The sequence below is a fragment of the Protopterus annectens genome, chromosome 7.part0, assembly GCF_019279795.1.
Source record: "Protopterus annectens isolate FY-2018-M chromosome 7.part0, PAN1.0, whole genome shotgun sequence".
NCBI classification, from domain to species: domain Eukaryota; kingdom Metazoa; phylum Chordata; order Ceratodontiformes; family Protopteridae; genus Protopterus; species Protopterus annectens.
In genome coordinates this window covers 612,709,765-612,723,595 of record NC_056739.1, presented here as the reverse complement: position 1 = coordinate 612,723,595, position 13,831 = coordinate 612,709,765, and positions in this window count along the sequence as shown.

Genomic DNA, 13,831 nt, shown 5'->3' with positions numbered 1-13,831 from the left:
AAACACTTTTTCTCCATTCCTCAGGCATCTTTGTTTAACACCATACCTACCCATCACTTCCTCATCCCCTCTGTTCCCTTCACCAACATGCCCATTGAAATCTGCTCCAATCACCACTCTCTCACCCTTGGGTACAGTCATCACCACTTCATCCAATTCACTCCAAAATATTTCTTTCTCATCCATTGCACACCCAACTTGTGGAGCATATGCACTAACAACATTCATCATTACACCATCAATTTCCAACTTCATACACATCACTCTATCTGACACTCTTTTCACCTCCAAAACACTCTTAGCATACTGTTCCTTCATAATAACTCCTACGCCATTTCTCCTTCCGTCCACACCATGATAAAACAATTTGAACCCACCTCCGATACACCTAGCCTTACTCCCCTTCCATCTGGTCTCTTGCACACACAATATACCAACCTTCCTTCTGTCCATCATATCAGCTAGCTATCTCCCTATACCAGTCATACTGCCAACATTCAAAGTTCCGACCCTCACTACCACAGTCCTAGCCTTTCTCCTCTCTTTCTGCTTTCGGCCATGTCTTCCACCTCTTCTCCTCCTTCGGCCAACAGTAGCCCAATTTCTGCCAGCACCCTGTAGGCTAACAGTACTGGTGGCAGTCGTTGTTAACCCGGGCCTCGACCGATCCAGTATAAAAATGTTTACTGGTGTCTGCATGAAATGAATTGGCGAAGTTTTATGCCGGATGCCCTTCCTGACGCAACCCTCCCCATTTATCTGGGCTTTGGACCGGCACAAAGAAATGCACTGGCTTGTGCATCCCCAGTGGCTGGGTTGAATTAGTATGTATATATATATATATATATATATATATATATATATATATATATATATATAGTTGGGGGATGTGGGGGGGCACATCCCCCCACATTGTGGGGTGTGGGGGTGAAGCCCCCCACTTGGATGGAGTTGAGTTAGTCCATTGTGATGGTTGGTGGGCAAGTGCTTGCAAACTGTGGGAAAACTTCGGCAAATTGCTCAAGTGATTTTTGTCAGTTGTTCACAGAAAATATATTCGATGAATACATCTTTCACCGACATAATATAGACCCAATGTGATGTTCGTAGGCATATAACAGTGCTCCAGATATAGTGACAGTGGAGTAACATTGTGTGCGACAGTATCTGTACATTAAAGGCATGGTTGTAGTCATATAAATGTACTACAGATACAATGTGGTAAGTATCTGCACATGAATGTGATGGCTGTAGGCACGTAATAGTGATACACATATAGTGACTGTGAGGTAAAATAGTGTGGGACATTATGTATACATTAATACAATTGACGTAGCCATGCAACAGTGCCACACATATACAGACATGGGGTGATATCCTGTGGTAACTATCTGCAAATGAATGTGGTGGTTGTAGGCATATATCAGTGTTCCAGTTATAGTGGCAGTGAGGTAACATAGTGTAGGACAGTATCTATACATTAATGTGATGGTTGCAGGCACATAACAATGCTGCACTTCTAGTGACATGGTGTAATAAATTGTGGTAATATAGTGGCAGTGAGGTAACATAGTGTAGGACAGTATCTATATATCAATTTGGTGGTTATAGGCATGTAAGAGTGCTACAAATATAGAGACATGAGCTGATATACTGTTGTAAGTATCTGCACATGAATGTGACAGCTGTAGCATATAGCAGTGCTCCAAATACAGTGAGTGTGAGGTAACATATTGTAGGACAGTATTTGTACATTACTGTGATGGTTGTAGGCATATAAGAGTGCTCCAAATATGTTGGCAGTGGAGTAATGTATTGTGGGACTGTATTTGTACATTACTGTGATAGTTGTAGGCATATAAGAGTGCTCCAGACATAGTGACAGTGGGGTAACATACCATGGGACAGTATCTATACATTACTGTCATGGTTGTAGGCATATAACAGTGCTACAATTATAGTGGCATGGGGTATTATAGTGTTGTACGTACCTGCAGATGAATCTGATGGTTGTAGGCATGTAACAGTGCTCCAGCTGCAGTGATTGTGGGGTAACATAATGTGGGACAGTATGTCACACATAACTGTAAGGGTTGTAGGCATATCATAGTGTTACACATATAGTGACAGTATGTTTACATTAATGTGATGGTTGTAGGCATATAACAGTACTACACATATACTGACATGGGGTGATACACTGTGGTATGTATCTGCACATGAATGTGATAGCTGTAGGCATGTAACAGTGCTACACATATAGAGACATGGGTTGAAGCTCTGTGGTAAATATTTGCACAAGAATGTGATGGTTGTAAGTATATAACAGTGCTCCAGATATAGTGACAGTGGAGTAACGTAGTGTAGGACAGTATCTGTGCATTAATATGATCATTGTAGCCATATAACAGTGCTACAGATATAGAGACATGGAGTGATATCCTGTGCTAAACCTTTGCACATGAATGTGATTGTTGTAAGCATATAACCATGCTCCAGATATTTGACATTGGGGTAACATAGTGTCATAATGCCACTATGCATTAATGTGATGGTTGTAGGCATATAACAGTGTGACAATTATAGTGACATGGATGATATACTGTGTTAAGCATCGGGAGATGAATCTGATCATTTAGACATGTAACAGTGCTCCTGACATAGTGACAGTGGGGTAACATGGTGTGTGACAGTATCTATACATTAATGCATTGGTTGTAGGTATATAACAGTGCTACACATATATTGACATGGGGTGCTATAAAGTGGTAAGTATCTCCACATGAATGTCATGGTTGTAAGCATATAATAGTGCTACATGCATAGCGACATGTGGTGACATATTGAGGTAAGTATCTGTACATGAATGTGATGGTTGTAGGCATATAACAGTGCTGTAGATATAGTTACATGTAGGGATACACAGTGGTAAGATCTCCACATGAATGTGATTGCTGTAGGCATATAAAATTGGTACATATATTGTGATGGTGGATAAATGAGTGTTAGACATTATCTGTACTTTAAAGTGATTTGTAAGCATATAACCGCACCAGACATATTGTGACATGGGATAATATACTGTAGTACCATATCTGCAAATGAATGTGATGTTTGAAGGCATATACGAGTGCTATACATAAAGTAGGGTAACATAGTGTGGGACGATATCTTTACATTAATGTGATGGTTGTAAGCATATAACGGTGCTACATATATAGTGACATGGGGTGATATACTATAGTAAGTACCTGCACATGAGGCTGAAGATTGAGGCATATAATAGTACTCCAGATAAAGTGACAGTGTGTTAACATAGTGTGTGACAGTATCTATACATTAATGTGTTGGTTGTAGGCATAACAGTGCGACAAATATAGCGACATGGGGTGATATACTGTGGTAAGTATCTGCATATGAATGTGATGGATGTAAGCATATAAGAGTGCTCCAGCTATAGTGATAGTGGTTTAACATTGTCTGGGGCAGTATCCATAAATTATTGAGATGACTGTAGGCATATAACAGTGCTGCCTATATTGACAGTAGGGTAACATAGTCTGAGACAGTCTATATATATTAATGGAATGGTTGCAGGAATGTAACAGTGCTACACTTATAGTGACATTCCCTGATATACTGTGGTAAGTATCTGCACATGAATGTGATGGTTGTAGGAATATAGCAGTGGTAAATACATAGTGACAGTGGGGTGCTATAGTGTTGGACGGTATCTATACAATAATGTGATGGTTGTAGCCATACAATAGTGCTACACATATAGTAACATGGAATGATATACAGTGATAACTATGTGCACATGAGTAAGATTTCTGTAGGCATATAAAAGTGCTCCAGATATAATGACAATGGGTAACATAGTATGAGACATTATCTATACAATAATGAAATGGTTGTAGGACTATAACATTCCTACTAGTATAGTGACATGGGATGATATATTGTGGCACTATATCTGCACATGAATGTGATGGGTCTATATTACATCCATGAAAGACGTATTCATCAAATATGTCTTTCACAATCAACAACCAATGAAAATCACTTCAATGAACAGCAGAAATTTTCCCATGGTTCGCAAATGCTTGCCCACCAACCTAAACTTGGCCTTTTTCCCACTGTAGTGCAACTTGGAATTAGTATATATATATATATATATATATATATATATATATATATATATATATATATAGATATATATATATATATATATATATATATATATATAGCTGGGGGATGTGGGGGGCACATCCCCCCACATTGTGGGGTGTGGGGTGAAGTCCCTCACTTGGATGGAGTTGAGTTAGTCCATTGTGATGGTTGGTGGGCAAGTGTTTGCAAACCGTGGGAAAACATCCGCAAATTGCTCAAGTGATTTTTGACAGTTGTTCACGGAGAAGATATTCGACGAATACATCTTTCACGGACATAATATAGACCCAATGTGATGTTTGTAGGCATATAACAGTGCTCCAGATATAGTGACAGTGGAGTAATATAGTGTGCAACAGTATCTGTACATTAAAGTCATGGTTGTAGGCATATAACAGTACTACAGATACAATGTGGTAAGTATCTGCACAAGAATGTGATGGCTGTAGGCACATAATAGTGATATACATATAGTGACAGGTAACATAGTGTGGGACATTATCTATACATTAATGCAATTGATGTAGCCATACAACAGTGGTACACATATACAGACATGGGGTGATATCCTGTGGCAAATATCTGCAGATGTATGTGATGGTTGTAGGCATATATCAGTGTTCCAGTTATAGTGGCAGTGAGGTAACATAGTGTAGGATAGTATCTATACATTAATGTGATGGTTTCAGGCACATAACAATGCTGCACTTCTAGTGACATGGGGCAATAAATTGTGGTAATTATCTCCAAATAAATATGATGGTTATAGGCATGTAACAGTGCAACACATAGAGTGACAGTGGGGTTACATAGTGTGGGACAGTGTCTCTACATAATTGTGATGGTTGTAGGCATATAACAGAGCTCCTCATATAGTGACATGGGGTGATATACCATGGTAAGTATCTGTACATGAATGTATTGGTTGTAGGCCTATAACAGTGCTCCAGATATTGTGACTGTGAGGGAACATATTGTTGGGCAGTATCTATACTTTAAAGTGATGGTTGCAGGCATATAACAGTACTGCACATATAGCGACATGGGGTGATATATTGTGGCACCATATCTGCACAACTGTGATGGTTGTAGGCATATAACAGTGCTACACATCTAGTGATAGTGGTGTAACATACTGTGTGATGGTATCTTTATTTTATTGTGATGTTTGATGGCATATAACAGTGCTACACACGTAGTGAAATGGCATGATGTACTGTGATAAGGATCTGCAAATGAATGTGATTGTTGTAGGCATATAACAGTCCTCCAGAGGTAATGACAGTGGGGTAACATAGTGCTGGACAGTAATTATACATGCATATGATGATTGCAGCCATATAACAGTGCTGCACATATAGTGACATGGGATGTCGTACAGTGATAAGTATCAGCACATGAATTTGATGGTTGTAGGCATAAACAGTGCTCTAGATACAGTGTGCAACATTAACTGTACAATAATGTGATGGTTGTCGGCCTATAACTGTGCTACACATATAGTGTCAGTGGTATAACATACTGTGTAACAGTATCTTTACATTAATGTGATGCTTGTAGGTATATAACAGTGCTATGCATATAGTGGCATGGGGTGATATGGGACCACATCTGCACATGAATGTGATGGTAGTGGGCATATAACAGTGCTCCAGATGTAGTGACAGTGGGATAACATAGTGTATGACAGTATCTATAGAGTAATGTGATGGCACTGTAGGCATATAACAGTGCTACGCATATAGTGACAATGGGATAACATAGTATGGGGCAGTATATATAATTTAACATTATCATTGTAGCTGTATAACAGTGATACAGATATAGAGACATGGTGATAATCTGTGTATCTATCTACACATGAATGTGATGGTTGTAAGCATACAACAGTACTCCAGATATAGTGACAGAGGGGTAACATACTTCCGGACTGTATCTATACATTAATCTGATGGTTGTAGTCATTGAGCAGTGCTACACTTACAGTGATATGGGGTGGTATACTGTGCTAAGTACTTGCACATGAATCTGATGGTTTCAGCATATAGCAGTGCTACACATATAATGACAGTGGGGTAACATAGTGTGTGACAGCATCTATACATTAATGTGTAACAGTGCTGTGATATAGTGTAATACCATATCTGCACATGAATGTGATGGATGTAGGCATATAGCAGTGCTGAAAATGTAGTGACACAATGGTGTAGCATAGTATGGAACAGTATATATACATTAATGTGATGGTTGTAGGCATATAACAGTTTTATTTATTTATTTATTTTATTTTATATTTGTTAACCGGGGGGTGTTTGACTGAGCCAAAAAGGCCCTTTTTCAGCAGAGGCCCAGGGAGAAAAGCTCCACAAGGAAAAATTACAGACACATTTAGTTATTTAGACATTAATCAGTATACACACAAATTACAAGAGACATGTTTTTACAGTGGTATGTGGCTGATAAACAGTTACAGTGGAGAGAACAAACAAAAAAATTATTAATTTTAAAAATAAAGGTAATTAATAGATTTGTGGTGTACAGCTGAAATTTGGAACATAGGTAGAGTGCATACATAGTACACAGGTACAGTATATACATTGTAGATTAGCCAGTGTTTGTGAGTAAGATGGAAAACTATTATCAAGTAGTCTAGATTTAGTATGTATACCTTATCCACTTTCACTAGCCTGGGGAGCAATCATGGCACTGCCAACTTTGCTTGAGATGTTGCCTGATGAGGTCTTTGAAGGAGGCTTTGGATGATGTGTTTTGTATGCTAGTAGGGACAGAGTTCCATTTTTAAGCCACTGAACTACTATATAGTGCATCTCCAAAGCTATTATAGCTGTTGGTGACTTCTAGTAGTAGTTTGCTTGATGATCTAATAGGCCTTTTGGCTGAGTATGTTGTACTATGTTTTTGAGGGCAGGACACTTATTGGGGTGGTAATAGAATGACAGAGGCAGAGCTGATTGTAGGTTAGGAGGTTGGGCAGTTCATGCCAGTGGAGCTGTCTCAAAGCAGTACAGTGATGAGTTCTATATGAGCAATTTGCAGCAAAGCGGGCAATTCTGTTATAGCAGGCTTCCATTTTGCTTAGCTCAGTTTTGTTGAGATTAGTCAGAATGGAAGATGCATAGAGTAGGGTGGATAGAAGTTGGGAGCGAGCAATGGTTGATCTTGTGTTGTTGGCAAGAAATGGTTTGATACGGTAGAGTGACCCCAGTTTGGTATGTACTTTTTTAATAGTTAAGTTGAGTTGACTATCAAATTTTAGGTGGGAGTCTATGGTTATTCCCAATAGCTTGGCCTGTGCCACTGGGGCAATTGGAGTAGCATTTGTGGAGTAGATAGTGAATTAACTGTTAGTGTTTTTGTTAGGACTGGTTATAATCATAAGCTGAGTTTTCTTTGGATTGAGGATAAGTTGGGCTTTGGTAAGGTAGTTTTCAATGTCAGAGAATGCTAGTTGAGTTGTTTGCAGGAGGGTGGGAATGTTTTGTGCAGCACATATTAAGGTAGTGTCATCTGCATACTGAATTATAGATGCATGCTCTGTGGAGGTATGGAGGTCATTTGTGAAGACTGTGAATAGTAGTGGTCCTAAGATAGAACCCTGTGGGACTCCTATAGTTATGGCAGCTGAGGAGAGAGAGAATGTTCCCATTTCACAGCTTGGTACCTGTCAGTTAAGTAGCTCTGGAACCAGGTAAGAGTGGAATTTGATAGATGATATTGGTTTAGTTTGTTTAGCAGGATTTGGTGTGAGACTGTGTCAAATGCTTTGAACATATCCAAAAAAAGAGTTGACACCTGTAGGCCTTCATTTTTGAGACGGTTTACTGTGTCTGTGAAGCAGAGGAGGGCTGTAGTGGTACTATGGGCAGGTCTGAAACCATTCTAAGTAGGTGACAGGATGTTGCTGTCTAGGAGATAGTTTAGCATCTGGGTATGGATGCATTTTTCTAGGATTTTGGCCAGGGAGGAGAGTAAACCAATGGGTCTGTAGTTATTAAGTTCAGTGGAGGTCCCGCCTTTATGTATGGGTGTAACATAGGATATTTTCCAGAGTTTGGGCACATAGTTTTCAACAATTGATCTGTTTATGAAATTGGAGACTGGTATAGCAATAGCATCTGCTGTGAGTTTCAAGAAATAGCTGGGGAGTAGGGCTGCTGCTGTTGATGAGGGATTTTAGTTTGGAGAGCATGCTTTTGATTGAAGTGGTGGAAACTATTTTGAGGGTAAAGCTTGTATTAGTGTTATTTGTGTTAGGGGGGATAGTGAGGAAGGAACTGTCCTGTGATACTAAGGATAGAATTAAGTTCACACAGTGGGAGTTGAATTGTGTTTCGATGGGAACTTTAATGTCAGGGGTGGTTGGTTTGGAGGTAGCTTTTTGGGTGGATTTTAGTAGCTGGTTTATATTTTTCCAAAGTTTTTGTGGGTTGTGTTTGTATTTAGTTTGTAATGTTGTGTAGTAGGATGTTTTGTCCAGACTAATGCATTTTTTGCATGGTTGCGCAGTTCTTGGTACTTAGTTAGGCTTTGTGTTTCTTTGTTTTTTTTTTATAGTAAAGCCAGGCAATGTGTCTGGACTTGAGGATTTGTTTGGTTTCTTTACTGAGCCATGGGTTTGTAGAGGTTCTAATCTTGATTTTGCACAATGGAGCGACAGTGTCTAGGTGTTGTAGAAATGTTTTGTTGAAATATGCTACAGCCTGGTCAAGTGGGAGGGTTTTTAGGGGGGTCCAGTCACAGTTACAGAGTAAAGTGTTGAGGACCTCAGGAGAGAATTTTTTTGTGTTTCAAGTGGATATATAGTTAGTGGTTTTGCATATGCTTGTTCTACTACGTATAAAGTATATTATGTTGTGGTCATTTAAGGTGTCTGGGAGACTGCCTGTGTGAGGGTATAATGTGGGGTTGTTAGTTAGGACCCAGTCAAGGATGGATTCCCTTTTAGATTTTTTATCACATCTAGTTGGAATTTGGACTAGCTTCTGGTAGCCATGGAGATTTATTAGATTACTTGGTGGTTCTGATATACAGGTGAACCAATCTAGGTTGAAGTCCTCCAGAATAAGGGTTTCTTGTGAGTATGTGGAAGAACACCAGGATAAGAAGTCTTCAAGGCTAGCAGGTGTATTACCAGGTGGAATATAGATCACAGTTGTGGTGATGACCTTTTTAGGGAGAAGTTGAAGTTGTGAGATAAGTATGTCCCAATTATTGGTGGAGAGGTAGGACTTTGGTAATTGATGGACAGTTAAGTTGGACTTGTACAGTAAGGCAGTTCCACCCCCTTTACGAAGCGGTCTGCCTTGTCTAATGATATTGTAGCCAGTAGAGAGAACTTCTGAGTTAGCTATGTTTTTATTTAGCCAGGTTTCTGTTAAAGCAACTATGTCTGGGGAGTAGTGTGCTATTGTGGCCTGGAGTTCAGGTATTTTATTTTTGAAACTTCTAATATTAATATTTAGCATTAAAAGATGATTGGTTTTGCTGCTGTTGTTGATTTGCCCAGGGATGAAGAAAGTGGGGGTGTTATGTTCTGACATTTGTGTTGGAGCAGTTTGTGTTGGGCAGGATGGATTTGGGCCTGGGTTGGGGTGGATATCCCCACTTATGGTGAGCCTGGACTTAAAATGGTTATACAGATGTTGATGTTTGTTGAGGAGTGTGAGAAAGTATTGTGTTTTTCTGGAGTAGTAATGAGAGCATATGTGTTTAGTTTTGAATTGGTCCGTTATGTAGTTCTTGAATAATTGTGGGCAGATATTATTATAATGTGTGTTAGTTGGGATATTTTGTAGTCACTCTAATGATAATGGACATTAGCTGGGTATAACAACCCTGTGTTTCTTATGCTTAGTCAAACACTCTGCTTGTGCTATGCTGATGAGGTCATAACAAGGCCAAAATATGCATATCCATAGCTAGTGGGGTTTGGCTTTATTGGCCTGAAATTGTCCATTAAAATGACTTCAAATGTAAAAGTCATGGGCAATCAGAATCGCCATAAAGCTGAAACATCTGATGTTCATAATGGTCATTTGCATATATCCCAAGTGTCTCTGTCACAGGAGGTTTGGGAGGTTACTCATTGGAAGTTCTAGCTTGGCTGGAGTTTTAATTTGTTTTTACTGATTGTTTTTTTAGTGTGACCTTCTCACTCTTTGTTTTAATTTGTTAGTTGGGATATTTTGCAGTCACTCTAATGATAATGGACATCAGCTGGGTATAACAACCCTATGTTTCTTATGCTTAGTCAAACACTCTGCTTGTGCTATGTTGATGAAGTCATAACAAGACCGAAATATGCATATCCATAGCTAGTGGGGTTTGGCTTTACTGGCCTGAAATTGTCTATTAAAATGACTTCAAACGTAAAAGTCACGGGCAATCAGAATCGCCATAAAGCTGAAACACCTGCTGTTCATAAGGGTCATTTGCATATATACCAAGTACCTCTGTCAGAAGAGGTTTGGGAGGTCACTCTTTGGAAGTTCTAGCTTGGCTGGAGTTTTCATTTGGTTTTTAATGTGTGGTGTCTGTATACGAGAGTGCATAATGTAGTGTTGTGCTACTAAGTTTAGGGATATTGCTAGAGTGATAACTTGTGGTGTTGTAAAGAATTATGAGAAGACAGACTAGACTTAGTTGTGTGATAGTCATGGTCATAAAGTTTAAGTTGTTTCTAGGTGGGGGGTTTGAATAGGAATTATAGGGTTGCACTATATGTGGATGGGGAAGTAGTGTGGGTGATGTAAAAATGCCTAGTGGGAATGAGATTGATTGATTGGGAGTATTTTGGGTGGAGCAAGTTGGTGTGGTATAATGTGATATGACTTGAGTAGCTGTGATTGGTGGAGGTGATGTGAGGGTGAGCTGTGGGTGTGGCTGTGATTACTATAAATGTAGAGGTAGTGGGGGCGGGAGGAAATAGGGGGCAGGGGAGCGGAGAGAGCCTGAGCATTAGCGAGGGCGAACGGAGTGGGGCAGAGCCAACCAAGACATGAGAAAAAAGTAAGTATTACTTTACAATTTTGAACACTTTAAACAAATTCCTGAGGTCTAATGGCTTATCGGCAAGCAGAATGTAATTGCTGAAGAGCACTTGTGTCCTGGTTGGAGACTAGAAATTTAAAGATGGCTCCATGCTCAGCAGGATTCTAATATAGACTTTGTATTGGGGGAGGGAGATAGCACAATGGGGTGTAAACCAGGTGGAATGCAAATAAACCAGAGAGGCAATCAGTGGAAATCAGTGAAGGCCTCAGAGGGGGTAAATAATAATTCAAACTACCTGTAAAGTGAAGGAGAGGAGAGAAGAGACAACAAAGTTTATTAAGATTGGGAGTGGGTCTTCACATTGACTTGCTGATTAGTAACCAGTTTGTGCACAGAGTAGAGTAGGGAGATACATTTGCAATGAAGGAGAAAGTATAGAGATGCAAATAAACAGGTGGGCCTCCAAGTGATACAAACTAAGGCAGAAAGCACTGAGAGGGCTGCTTGATGTTTAATTTATTCACAGGGATGTGAATTAAATGTATACTGTCTATTGGACAGTTAGGATTACTGTACTAGCAGGGGGATGGGGAGGACACAAGGCTACAACAGTCAGTTTTAATAGCAAGCTGAGAACTACTAAGAAATATTGCTAATGTAATAGCTTCACTCTCATAAAACATACAAGTAGATTGCCTGGGTGGACTGATCCTGCTCTTGAGGCTCAAAATGTATATCCTTGTTTAGTTTGCAGTACTGATTCCTTCTTATACTGTATGGGTGGAGTGGTAGCCGCATACTTCAGATATGCTTGAGTGTGCTCTGAAGAGAGATAGAAAAAAAGAGAGGATGAAGCTAGTAGAAGTTGACAAAGACAGGTCAAAGGAAGTAATGAGGAGATAAGAGGGTGTAAAAGATATAAATCTGAGGATAGTGTGGACAAAGCAGGAGAATAGATGCTACTGCTATAGTTTGAGAGTGCTCCAGATATAGTCACAGTGAGGTAAAATAGTGTTGGACAGTATCTGAGCATGAATGTGATGGTTGTAGGTATATGACAGTGCTACATGACATGGGAAGATGTACTGTAGCACCATATCTGTACATGAATGTTATGCTTGTTGGCATATAACACTGCTACAAATATAGTGACATAGGGTGGTATACAGTGATAAGTATCTGCACATGCTTCAGATATAGTGACAGTGGGGCAACACAGTGTGGCACAGTATCTATACAGTAATGAGATGGTTGTAGGCATATAACAGTTTTACAAATATAGTGACATGATGTGATATACTTTGGTAAATATCTGGACATGAATGTGATGGTTGTAGGCATATTACAGTGTTCCAGATATAGTGACACTGGGGTAACATAGTGTGGGACAGTATCTATACATTAATGGAATGGTTGTGGGCATATAACACTGCTACATCTATAGTGATATAGGATAAACTACTTTGATAAGTATCTGCGCATGAATGTCATGGTTTTAGGCATATAACAGTGCTACACATGTAGTGACATGTTTGGAGATCATTTGTGGATCCATTGTCCTGTGGGCCATGTTTTTTTGCTTTGGTTTGTTGCTTTTTGTGTACTTTTTATGTGTTGATATAATGTGGCACCATATCTGCACATGCATGTTATGATTGTTGGTTTATAACAGTGCTACATATATACTAACATGGGATGATATACAGCGATAAATATCTGCCAATTAATGTAATGGCTTTAGCCATATAACAGTGCTCCAGATATAGTGACAATGTGGTAACACAGTGTGGAATAGTATCTATACAATAATGTGATGATTATAGGCATATAACACTGCTACACATATAGTGACATGAGCTGATATACTGTTGTAAGTATCTGCAAATTAACTTGATGGTTGTAGTCATATAACAGTGCTGCAGATATAGATAGTTTGAGGTAGCATAGTGTGGGTCAGTATCTATACATTACTGTGATGGTTGTAGCCATATAACATTGATACACATATAGTGACCTGGCGTGATATACTGTGCTAAGTAACTGCACATTAATATGATGGTTGTAGGCAAATATAACTGCTACACATATAGTGACAGTGGGGTAACATATTTTTGGACAGCATCTATACTTTAATGTAATGGTTGTAGGCATGTAACAGTGCTTCACATATAGTGACATGGGATGATATATTGTGGCACCATATCTGCACATGAATGTAATGGTTGTAGGCATATAACAGTTCTACACATGTATAGTGAAATTGGGGTAACATAGTGTCAAACTGTATCTATAAGTTAATGTAATGGTGGTAGGCAGGTAACAGTGCGACACATGTAGTGTCATGGGGTGATGTGCTGTGGCACTATATCTCCACATGAATGTGGTGATTGTTGGCATATAACAGTGCTCCAAATATAGTGACAGTGGGGTAACATATTGTGAGATAGTACCATTACATTAATGTGATTGTTGTAGGCATGTAACATTGATACACATATACTGATGTTGGGTAACATACTTTGGTAAGTATCTGCACATGAATTTGATGGCTGTAGGGATATAACAGTGATCCAAATATAGTGTGTGTATTGTAGCTATCTGTGGGGCAATATCTATACATTTCTGTGATTATTGCAGGAATAAA